At 38.7% G+C, this 12,654-nt stretch overlaps 1 pseudogene; it reads left to right on the forward strand.

Annotated features, from left to right (window-relative positions):
- Nucleotides 1–293: 293 nt before the first annotated feature.
- LOC132488253 (protein FAM200B-like) lies at nucleotides 294–8,127 on the forward strand (annotated as a pseudogene).
- Nucleotides 8,128–12,654: the final 4,527 nt, after the last annotated feature.

Genomic DNA, 12,654 nt, shown 5'->3' on the forward strand with positions numbered 1-12,654 from the left:
ACGTGGAAAGATATTTGATGGAGGCAATATGATGAATAGAATGTACATTGATTGCCTAAGAAATGGTTTTTCAATCATATGCCTACTGAGGTCTTATTTGGTTTTCATAATAACAAGGTTGACGTGCAGTCTAGTTGTATATTACCATGACTTGCAAGTGGATATAAAGTCTGAGATGTTCCACTGAGATTCAGTTGCAAACTGCATTTTTTGGAAAGATGTTATCTAGCCTATAAAATATATATATATATATTAGTGACAATTATAATATTTTATTCAAAATTCCTTTTAAAATGGATCATTTCTTTTTTAAAAGAAAGAGGAATGATGAAGCAAAATATGCAGAAGCATGTTCAAGTTCTACTGCTGGATCTGGAAGTATGAATAGTGACAATATTGAGAAAAATATTGACTCTAATCTGCAAACATCAACTTCGTTTGAGCCACATTTCAAAAAGAAAAAAGTAGCTGCAATACGATATAATGAAGATTATTTAAAATGCGGTTTTATCAAATGTGAAAAACCCTTTGAAAATGACAGACCTCAGTGTGTTATTTGTAATAAGATTCTTTCAAATGAAAGCTTAAAACCTTCAAAATTAAAAAGGCACTTAGAAACACAGCATGCTGAACTTATTGATAAGCCTCTTGAATATTTTCAAAGAAAGAAAATAGATGTAAAATCATCAACACAATTTCTTAGCTGCTCTACTACTGTTAGTGAGAAAACCTTATTATCACCATATTTAGTTGCATATCGTGTGGCAAAAGAGAAAATGGCTCACACAGCTGCTGAAAAAATTATTCTTCCAGCATGTTTGCTGCGTACAATTTTTGATGATAAATCTGCTGATAAATTAAAAACTATTCCTAGTGATAACACAATATCTCCTTGAATTTGTACGATTGCCGAACATCTAGAGGCAATGCTTATTACTCAGTTACAGTCGGGAACAGATTTTGCAATCCCGCTTGATGAAAGCACGGATACTGGAAGCCGCACAGCACTTTTAGTCTATGTCAGATACGCCTGGCAAGGCGATTTTATGGAGGATTTTTTGTGTTGTTTAAACTTAACCTCACACCTAAGTGGATTAGATATTTTCACAGAATTAGAAAAGTGCATTGTTGGTCAGTATAAATTAAACTGGAAAAACTGCAAAGGAATTACAAGTGATGGAACAGCAAACATAACTGGAAAACAGAGCAGAGTAATTTAAAAATTGCTAGAAGTTACTAGTGCTGCATGGAATCATTGTTTTATACATCGTGAAGTGTTAGCCTCCAGAGAGATTCCACAGAAGCTCACAGAAGTATTGAAAAAGGCAGTGAAAGTTGTTAACTTTATTAAAGGAAGCTCACTAAATAGCCAACTTTTTGAAACATTTTGTTCGGAGATTGGAGCTAATTATACCCACTCACTGTATCATACCAAAGGTCGTTGGTTGTCTCAAGAGAAAATACTAAGCAGGGTTTACGAACTCAGGAATGAGATACACGTTTTTCTCATTGAAAAGAAATCTCATTTGGTTTTGAGGATGATAGTTGGGTAACGAAACTGGCATATTTAACTGATATTTTTGGCATCCTTAATGAACTAAGTTTAAAACTACAGGGGGAAAACAGTGACATATTCCAACAGGCCGAACGTACCCAAGGATTCCAAAAGACATTATTGTGGCAAGCGAGACTTAAAAGCAACCGTCCTAGCTACTACATGTTTCCAAGGTTTTTGCAGCACATTGAAGAGAATGTTATCAATGAAGACATTTGGGAAGAAATAAAAATACATATTGTTGCATCTCACTTCTCTCTGTCAAACCTTTAACCATTTATTCCCAGAAGAGAAATTTGAAACATTAAGAAAAAATTGTTGGGTAAAAGATCCGTTTGCTTTTTGAAACCCAGAATCAATAATTGAGTTAAACTTGGTGCCTGAAGAAGAAAATGAATTACTGCAGCTCAGTTCTTCATATACATTGAAGAATGATTATGAAACATTAAGTTTATCAGCATTTTGGATTAAGATAAAGGAAGACTTTCCTTTTATAAGTCGAAAGAGTATCCTGCTATTATTACCATTCACAACTAGTTTGTGTGAACTAGGGTTTTCAGTGTTTTTTGTTTGTTTGTTTTGTTTTGTTTTTAGTTTCTGCTTTATAACAAAGTGAATCAGTCATACATATACATCTGTTCCCACATCCCTTCCCTCTTGCGTCTCCCTCCCTCCCACCCACCCTATCCCACCCCTCCAGGCGGTCACAAAGCACCGAGCTGATCTCCCTGTGCTATGCGGCTGCTTCCCACTATCTATCAACCTTACGTTTGGTACTGTATATATGTCCATGCCTCTCTTTCGCTTTCTCACAGCTTACCCTTCCCCCTCCCCATATCCTCAAGTCCATTCTCAAGTAGGTCTGTGTCTTTATTCCCGTTTTACCCCTAGGTTCTTCATGACATTTTTTTTTCTTAAATTCCATATATATGTGTTAGCATATGGTATTTGTCTTTCTCTTTCTGACTTACTTCACTCTGTATGACAGACTCTAGGTCTATCCACCTCATTACAAATAGCTCAGTTTCGTTTCTTTTTGTGGCTGAGTAATATTCCATTGTATATATGTGCCACATCTTCTTTATCCATTCATCTGATGATGGACACTTAGGTTGTTTCCATCTCCGGGCTATTGTGAATAGAGCTGCAATGAACATTTTGTACATGTCTCTTTTTGAATTATGGTTTTCTCAGGGTATACGCCCAGTATTGGGATTGCTGGGTCATATGGTAGTTCTATTTGTAGTTTTTTAAGGAACCTCCATACTGTTCTCCATAGCAGCTGTACCAATTCACATTCCCACCAGCAGTGCAAGAGTGTTCCCTTTTCTCCACACCCTCTCCAGCATTTATTGTTTCTAGATTTCTTGATGATGGCCATTCTGACTGGTGTGAGATGATATCTCATTGTAGTTTTGATTTGCATTTCTCTAATGATTAATGATGTTGAGCATCCTTTCATGTGTTTGTTGGCAGTCTGTATATCTTCTTTGGAGAAATGCCTATTTAAGTCTTCTGCCCATTTTTGGATTGGGTTGTTTGTTTTTTTGCTATTGAGCTGCATAAGCTGCTTATAAATTTTGGAGATTAATCCTTTGTCAGTTGCTTCATTTGCAAATATTTTCTCCCATTCTGAGGGTTCTCTTTTGGTCTTGTTTATGGTTTCCTTTGCTGTGCAAAAGCTTTGAACTTTCATTAGGTCCCATTTGTTTATCTTTGTTTTTATTTCCATTTCTCTAGGAGGTGGGTCAAAAAGGATCTTGCTGTGATTTATGTCATAGAGTGTTCTGCCTATATTTTCCTCTAAGAGTTTGATAGTTTCTGGCCTTACATTTAGGTCTTTAATCCATTTTGAGCTTATTTTTGTGTATGGTGTTAGGGAATGATCTAATCTCATACTTTTACATGTCCCTGTCCAGTTTTCCCAGCACCACTTATTGAAGAGGCTGTCCTTTCTCCACTGTACATTCCTGCCTCCTTTATCAAAGATAAGTTGACCATATGTGCGTGGGTTTATCTCTGGGCTTTCTATCCTGTTCCACTGATCTATCTTTCTGTTTTTGTGCCAGTACCACACTGTCTTGATTACTGTAGCTTTGTAGTATAGTCTGAAGTCAGGGAGCCTGATTCCTCCAGCTCCGTGTTTTGTTCTCAAGATTGCTTTGGGTATTCGGGGTCTTTTGTTCTTCCAGACAAATTTTGAAATTTTTTGTTCTAGTTCTGTGAAAAATGCCAGTGGTAGTTTGATAGGGATTGCATTGAATCTGTAGATTGCTTTGGGTAGTAGAGTCATTTTCACAATATTGATTCTTCCAATCCAGGAGCATGGTATATCTCTCCATCTGTTTGTATCATCTTTAATTTCTTTCATCAGTGTCTTATAATTTTCTGCATACAGGTCTTTTGTCTCCTTAGGTAGGTGTATTCCTAGATATTTTATTCTTTTTGTTGCAGTGGTAAATGGGAGTGTTTTCTTAATTTCATTTTCAGATTTTTCATCATTAGTGTACAGGAATGCCAGAGATTTCTGTGCATTAATTTTGTATACTGCTACTTTACCAAATTCATTGATTAGCTCTAGTAGTTTTCTGGTAGCATCTTTAGGGTTCTCTAAGTATAGTATCATGTCATCTGCAAACAGTGACAGCTTTACTTCTTCTTTTCCAATTTGGATTCCTTTTATTTCCTTTTCTTCTCTGATTGCTGTGGCTAAAACTTCCAAAACTAAGTTGAATAAGAGTGGTGAGAGTGGGCAGCCTTATCTTGTTCCTGATCTTAGTGGAAATGGTTTCAGTTTTTCACCATTGAGGACGATGTTGGCTGTGGGTTTGTCATATATGGCCTTTATTATGTTGAGGAAAGTTCCCTCTAGGCCTACTTTCTGCAGGGTTTTTATCATAAATGGGTGTTGAATTTTGTCGAAAGCTTTCTCTGCATCTATTGAGATGATCATATGGTTTTTCTTCGTCAGTTTGTTAATATGGTGTATCACATTGATTGATTTGCGTATATTAAAGAATCCTTGCATTCCTGGAATAAACCCCACTTGATCATGGTGTATGATCCTTTTAATGTGCTGTTGGATTCTGTTTGCTAGTATTTTGTTGAGGATTTTTGCATCTATGTTCATCAGTGATATTGGCCTGTAGTTTTCTTTCTTTGTGACATCCTTGCCTGGTTTTGGTATCAAGGTGATGGTGGCCTCGTAGAATGGGTTTGGGAGTGCTCCTCCCTCTGCTATATTTTGGAAGAGTTTGAGAAGGATAGGTGTTAGCTCTTCTCTAAATGTTTGATAGAATTCGCCTGTGAAGCCATCTGGTCCTGGGCTTTTGTTTGTTGGAAGATTTTTAATCACAGTTTCAATTTCAGTGCTTGTTATTGGTCTATTCATATTTTCTATTTCTTCCTGATTCAGTCTTGGCAGGTTGTGCATTTCTAAGAATTTTCCATTTCTTCCAGGTTGTCCATTTTATTGGCATAGATTTGCTTGTAGTAATCTCTCATGATCTTTTGTATTTCTGCAGTGTCAGTTGTTACTTCTCCTTTTTCATTTCTAATTCTATTGATTTGAGCCTTCTCCCTTTTTTTCTTGATGAGTCTGGCTAATGGTTTATCAATTTGTTTATCTTCTCAAAGAACCAGCTTTTAGTTTTATTGATCTTTGCTATCATTTCCTTCATTTCTTTTTCATTTATTTCTGATCTGATCTTTATGATTTCTTTCCTTCTGCTAACTTTGGGGGTTTTTTGTTCTTCTTTCTCTAATTGCTTTAGGTGCAGGGTCAGGTTGTTTACTCGAGATGTTTCCTGTTTCTTAAGGTGGGATTGTATTGCTATAAATTTCCCTCTTAGAACTGCTTTTGCTGCATCCCATAGGTTTTGGGTCATCGTGTCTCCATTGTCCTTTGTTTCTAGGTATTTTTTAATTTCCTCTTTGATTTCTTCTGTGATCACTTCGTTATTGAGGAGTGTATTGTTTAGCCTCCATGTGTTTCTATTTTTTACAGATCTTTTCCTGTAATTGATGTCTAGCTCATAGCATTGTGGTCAGAAAAGATACTTGATACAATTTCAATTTTCTTAAATTTACCAAGGCTTGATTTGTGACCCAAGATATGATCTATCCTGGAGAATGTCCCATGAGCACGTGAGAAAAATGTGTATTCTGTTGTTTTTGGATGGAATGTCCTATAAATATCAATTAAGTCCATCTTGTTTAATGTATCATTTAAAGCTTGTGTTTCCTTATTTATTTTCATTTTGGATGATCTGTCCATTGGTGAAAGTGGGGTGTTAAAGTCCCCTACTATGAGTGTGTTACGGTCGATTTCCCCTTTTATGGCTGTTAGTATTTGCCTTATGTATTGAGGTGCTCCTATGTTGGGTGCATAAATATTTACAATTGTTATATCTTCTTCTTGGATTGATCCTTGATCATTATGTAGTGTCCTTCTTTGTCTCTTCTAATAGTCTTTATTTTAAAGTCTATTTTGTCTGATATAAGAATTGCTACTCTAGCTTTCTTTTGATTTCCATTTGCATGGAATATCTTTTTTCCATTCCCTTACTTTCAATCTGTATGTTTCTCTAGGTCTGAAGTGGGTCTCTTGTAGACAGCATATATATGGGTCTTGTTTTTGTATCCATTCAGCCAATCTGTGTCTTTTGGTGGGAGCATTTAGTCCATTTACATTTAAGGTAATTATCGATATGTATGTTCCTATTCCCATTTCCTTAATTGCTTTGGGTTCATTATTGTAGGTATATTCCTTCTGTTGTGTTTCTTGCCTAGAGAAGTTCCTTTAGCATTTGTTGTAAAGCTGGTTTGGTGGTGCTGAACTCTCTCAGCTTTTGCTTGTCTGTAAAGGTTTTAATTTGTCCATCAAATCTGAATGAGATCCTTGCTGGGTAGAGTAATCTTGGTTGCAGGTTTTTCTCCTTCATCACTTTAATTATGTCCTGCCACTCCCTTCTGGCTTGTAGAGTTTCTGCTGAGAGATCAGCTGTTAACCTGATGGGGATTCCCTTGTGTGTTATTTGTTGTTTTTCCCTTGCTGCTTTTAATATGATTTCTTTGTGTTTAATTTTTGACAGTTTGATTAATATGTGTCTTGGCGTATTTCTCCTTGGATTTATTCTGTATGGGACTCTCTGTGCCTCCTGGACTTGATTAACTATTTCCTTTCCTATATTAGGGAAATTTTCAACTATAATCTCTTCAAATATTTTCTCAGTCCCTTTCTTTTTCTCTTCTTCTGGAACCCCTATAATTCGAATGTTGGTGCATTTAATGTTGTCCCAGAGGTCTCTGAGACTCTCCTCTGTTCTTTTCATTCTTTTTTCTTTATTTTGCTCTGCATCAGTTATTTCCACTATTTTATCTTCCACCTCACTTATCCGTTTTTCTGCCTCAGTTATTCTGCTATTGATCCCATCTAGAGTATTTTTCATTCCATTTATTGTGTTTTTAATCGATGCTTTATTCATCTTTAGTTCTTCTAGGTCCTTGTTAACTGTTTCTTGCATTTTGTCTATTCTATTTCCAAGATTTTGGATCTTGGAAATAGAATCTTGGATCAGCTTTACTATCATTATTCTGAATCCTTTTTCAGGTAGACTGCCTATTACCTCTTCATTTGTTAGGTCTGGTAGGTTTTTATCTTGCTCCTTCACCTGCTGTGTGTTTTTCTGTCTTCTCATTTTGCTTATCTTACTGTGTTTGGGGTCTCCTTTTTGCAGGCTGCAGATTCGTAGATCCTGTTGTTTTTGGTGTCTGTCCCCAGTGTCTAAGGTTGTTTCAGTAGGTTGTGTAGGCTTCCTGGTGGAGGGGACTAGTGCCTGTGTTCTGGTGGTTGAGGCTCGATCTTGTCTTTCTGGTGGATAGGTCCACGTCTGGTGGTGTGTTTTGTGGTTCCTGTGGACCTATTATGTTTTTAGGCAGCCTCTCTGCTAATGGGTGGGGTTGTGTTCCTGTCTTGCTAGTTGCTTGGCATAGGGTGACCAGTACTGTAGCTTGCTGGTCGTTGACTGAAGCTGGGTGCTGGTGTTGAGATGGAGATCTCTGGGAGATTTTCGCCGCTTGATATTATGTGGAGCTGGGAGGTCTCTTGTGGACCCATGTCCTGAAGTTGGCTCTCCCACTTCAGAGGCACAGCACTGACTCCTGGCTGCAGCACCAAGAGCTTTTCATCTTAAGAGTTTCTCCCCAGAGATCCTGTCTTCATCCGGGGCTTCTTAATCCACTTGGGCTTCTTTCCAGCTTCTTCTCAAAATGTGATCTTGTCACCTCCCTGTCGGCGTCCACTCTGCACAAGGCGCGAGTTCTGGGTCTCTGGCTCTGTCCTCCCCACCTCCCCAGGCCGAGGCTCCCCGCGGCCTGGCGTCCTCCCGACGCCTGGGAACAGGGGCCAGGGTCCCAAGCCACCAGCCAATTCTGGGTTTTCAGTCTTAACCCATTTAAAAGCAAATGAAAGGAATGGATTAAATGGTGCAGCAGATATACGAGTAGCATTATCCTCCTGTGTTCCAGACTGGAATGAACTTATGAACAGGCAAGCACATCTACCACATTAAATAAATCTTTTTTTTTTAATTGGAGTATAGTTACTTTACAATGTCATATAAATAAATCTTACCTGGTTTTTATTTTTGCATTTCTTATTTTGTGATTTTTTTATGTGTTGTATTTAAATGTTAATATAGCACTGTATGTGATACCTTTGTTTTTATTTTTGTTATTTTTTAATACTAATAAAATCATAATGTAATTTTTTAAAAAAGAAAGTAAAAGGGAAAAATTTGCCATCTATAACTTCAAAGGAATATTATCATATCAATATGCTTAATCTAATTACTGCATAACTATGTGATTCTCTGCCTCTTTATTACTTTTTTACCTTTGGAGTAAAAATTCTTTTTAAAATCCTAGCTTCAAAAAGCTTTAATATGTCCTCCATTCTAGGAGCTTCAGTGTACTTCAATAAGTATGTCTTACATCCTCAATTCCAATGGCTTCAATGCACTTGAGTAAATCTCTCCCACAGCCCCACTTTGAACCTTGTCTTCAACTCCAACATTTAACCTAAAAATAACTCTCTCTGACTAAAGTTTCTATCACGTCAGCTCTCTCTTTCCTACACCCCACTTTTAGACTTGGACTACATGCCACTGACTCCTCCAATGATCCATGCTGGCCTCATGTCCTTCCCTGTCTAACCGGGACACTGTGGTTTACCACTTGATGTATCATCTCTCTCCAAGTTTACCTCCCAAGACCTCTGCCCAGTTTCAAAGGAACTTCAACACAGTTTATTAAATTTTTTGTTGGTCTTCTCCCTCATTATTCACTTAACATTCACCTCGAGTTCCCAATCTGACCCTAACCTCAATCTCAGCAGATGGTCTTGTCTTAAACACCACTGCATAAATTGTTAAGTCTCGACAACTTTCTTCCCTTTGTCCATGCTCAGAGAAAGAAATATGCCTCCATTCCTTCACAATCAATTCTCTATTATTTCATCATCTCATGCCTCCCCAATCTTCTACTACCTTGGAGACCTTGCTCTATTTCTATCTCTCCTATAGGTTCAACGTCACTCTCTCTACTAAATCCTTCCTTTCAGATTATAAGCATGCTCATCTTTCATCCATTTTTTTTAAAAAGCACACACAAAAAAACCTTCTGATGCCATAGTGGCTCACTCTCATCTCTACCTATTACATGAGTTTACATTTCACATAATATTTTTCCCACCTTACCCTCACCCTATCTCTTTCAGCCAGTTAAACTCAACTCACATTGTGGGCATCAGTACATGTATCATTTCCTTGGGGAAATCATTCTTGCTGCCCAAGACGGATCCTTTGTCAAACACGTTCAATAATCTGTGTTCCCTTCCTTCAGAGGTTTATCCCAATTTGTAATTATATGTAATTTAGCATGATTCATTTATTAATTTTTCTCCCCACTACTCTTCAAGCTTTGGGAGAGGAGGCACCATGTCTGTCTTTGATCAACAATGTCCCTTCAGTGTATTACATAGGTCCTAAAACATATGTGTTCAATAAATGTTTGTAAATGAATGAATAGGTTCATTGATTATTTCTCCTAGATAGCTATTTTAAAAGTTTATTGTAGCTCTTAAATCTAAATAAACAAATACAAATCTTTTAGGAAAAATAAAACACCTACTTTTTTCTTCATAGTAGTGGTGACAAAAGGGGGAAAGCGGGAGGAAGCAAGATGGCAGAGTAGAAGGAGGTGCTCTCACTCCCGCTTGCAAGAACACCAGAATCACAACTAGCTGCTGGACAATCACTGACAGGAAGACACTGGAATTTGCCAAGAAAGATACCCCACATCCAAAGACAAAGGAGAAGCCACAATGAGATGGTAGGAGTGGCACAATCACAGTAAAATCAAATCCCATAACTGCTGGGTCGGTGACTCACAAACTGGAGAACACTTATACCACAGAAGTCCACCCATTGGAGTGAAGATTCTGAGCCCCATGTCAGGTTCCCAACCTGGGGGTCCGGCAAAGGGAGGAAGAATTCCTAGAGAATCAGACTTTGAAAGCTAGTGGGATTTGATTGCACACTCCAACAGGACTGGGGGAAACAGAGACTCCACTCTTGGAGGGCACACACAAAGTAGTGTGCATATCAGGACCCAAGGGAAAGAGCAGTGACCCCAAGGGAGACTGAACCAGACCTACCTGCGAGTGTTGAAGAGTCTCCTGCAGAGGCAGGCGGTGGCTGTGGCTCACCATGGGGACAAGGACACTGGCAGCAGAAGTTCTGGGAAGTACTCCTTAGCGTGAGCCCTCCCAGAGTCCACCATTAGCCCCACCAAAGAGCCCAGGTAGGCTCCATTGTTGGGTTGCCTCAGGCCAAACAACCAACAGGGAGGGAACCCAGCCCCACCTATCAGCAGTCAAGTGGATTAAAGTTTTACTGAGCCCTGTCCACCAGAGCAACAGTCAGCTCTACCCACCACCAGTCCCTCCCATCAGGAAACTTGCACAAGCCTCTTAGATAGCCTCATCCACCAGAGGGCAGACAGGAGAAGCAAGAAGAACTACAATCCTGCAGCCTGTGGAACAAAAACCACATTCACAGAAAGACAGACAAGATGAAAAGGCAGAGGGCTATGTACCAGATGAAGGAACAAGATAAAACCACAGAAAAACAACTAAATGAAGTGGAGATAGGCAACCTTCCAGAAAAAGAATTCAGAATAATGATAGTGAAGATGATCCAGGACCTCGGAAAAAGAATGGAGGCAAAGATCGAGAAGATGCCAGAAATGTTTAACAAAGACCTAGAAGAATTAAAGAACAAACAAACGGAGTTGCACAATACAATAACTGAAATGAAAACTACACTAGAAGGAATCAATAGAAGAATAACTGAGGCAGAAGAACGGATAAGTGACCTGGAAGACAGAATGGTGGAATTCACTGCTGCAGAACAGAATAGAGAGAAAAGAATGAAAAGAAATGAAGATAGCATAAGAGACCTCTGGGACAACATTAAATGCAACGACATTCACATTATAGAGGTCCCAGAAGAAGAAGAGAGAGAGAAAGGACTGACAAAATATTTGAAGAGATTATAGTCGAAAACTTCCCTAAGATGGGAAAGGAAATAGCTACCCAAGTGCAGGAAGTGCAGAGTCCCATAAAGAATAAACCCAAGGAGAAACACGTCAAGACACACAGTAATCAAACTGGCAAAAATTAAAGACAAAGAAAAATTATTGAAAGAAGCAAGGGAAAAATGACAAATAACATACAAGGGAACTCCCATAAAGTTAACAGCTGATTTCTCAGCAGAAGCTCTACAAGCCAGAAGGGAGTGGCATGATATACTTAAAATGATGAAAGGGATGAACCTACAACCAAGATTACTCTACCCTGCAAGGATCTCATTCAGATTTGATGGAGAAATCAAAAGCTTTACAGACAAGCAAAAGCTAAGAGAATTCAGCACCACCAAACCAGCTCTACAACAAATGCTAAAGAAACTTCTCTAAGTGGGAAACACAAGAGAAGAAAAGGACCTACAAAAACAAACTCAAACCAATTAAGAAAATGGTCATAGGAACATACATATCAATAATTACCTTAAACATGAATGGATTAAATGCTCCAACCAAAAGACACAGGCTTGGGCTTCCCTGGTGGCGCGGTGGTTGGGAGTCCGCCTGCTGATGCGGGGGATGCAGGTTCGTGCCCCAGTCCGGGAGGATCCCACGTGCCACGGAGTGGCTGGACCCGTGGGCCATGGCCGCTGGGCCTGCGTGTCCAGGGCCTGTGCTCCTCAACGGGAGAGGCCGCAACGGGAGGGGCCACAGCAGTGAGAGGCCCGCGTACCGCAAAAAAAAAAAAGACACAGGCTTGCTGAATGGATGCAAAAACAAGACCCATCTATGTGCTGTCTACAAGAGACCCACTTCAGACCTAGGAACACATACAGACTGAAAGTGAGGGGATGGAAAAAGATATTACATGCAAGTGGAAATCGAAAGAAAGCTGGAGTAGCAATACTCATATCAGCTAAAATGGACTTTAAGATAAAGAATCTTACAAGAGACAAGGAAGAACACTACATAATGATGAGGGGATCAATCCAAGAAGAAGATATAACAATTATAAATATAATGCACCCAACATAGGAGCACCTCAATACATAAGGCAGCTGCTAACAGCTATAAATGAGGAAATCAAAAGTAATACAGTAATAGTGGGGGACTTTAACACCTCACTTACACCAATGGACAGATCATCCAAAATGAAAATAAATAAGGAAACTGAAGCTTTAAATGACACAATAGACCAGGTAGATTGAATTGATATTTATAGGATGTTCCATCCAAAAACAAAAGATTACACTTTCTTCTCAAGTGTGCACGGAACAGTCTCCAGGATAGATCACATCCTGGGTCACATATCAAGCCTCAGTAAATTTAAGAAAATTGAAATCATATCAAGCATCTTTTCTGACCACAACACTATGAGATTAGAAATGAATTACAGGGAAAACAAAAGTAAAAAACACAAACACATGGAGACTAAACAATACATTACTAAATAACCA

This window comes from Mesoplodon densirostris, chromosome 1 (assembly GCF_025265405.1).
Source record: "Mesoplodon densirostris isolate mMesDen1 chromosome 1, mMesDen1 primary haplotype, whole genome shotgun sequence".
Lineage (NCBI taxonomy): Eukaryota > Metazoa > Chordata > Mammalia > Artiodactyla > Ziphiidae > Mesoplodon > Mesoplodon densirostris.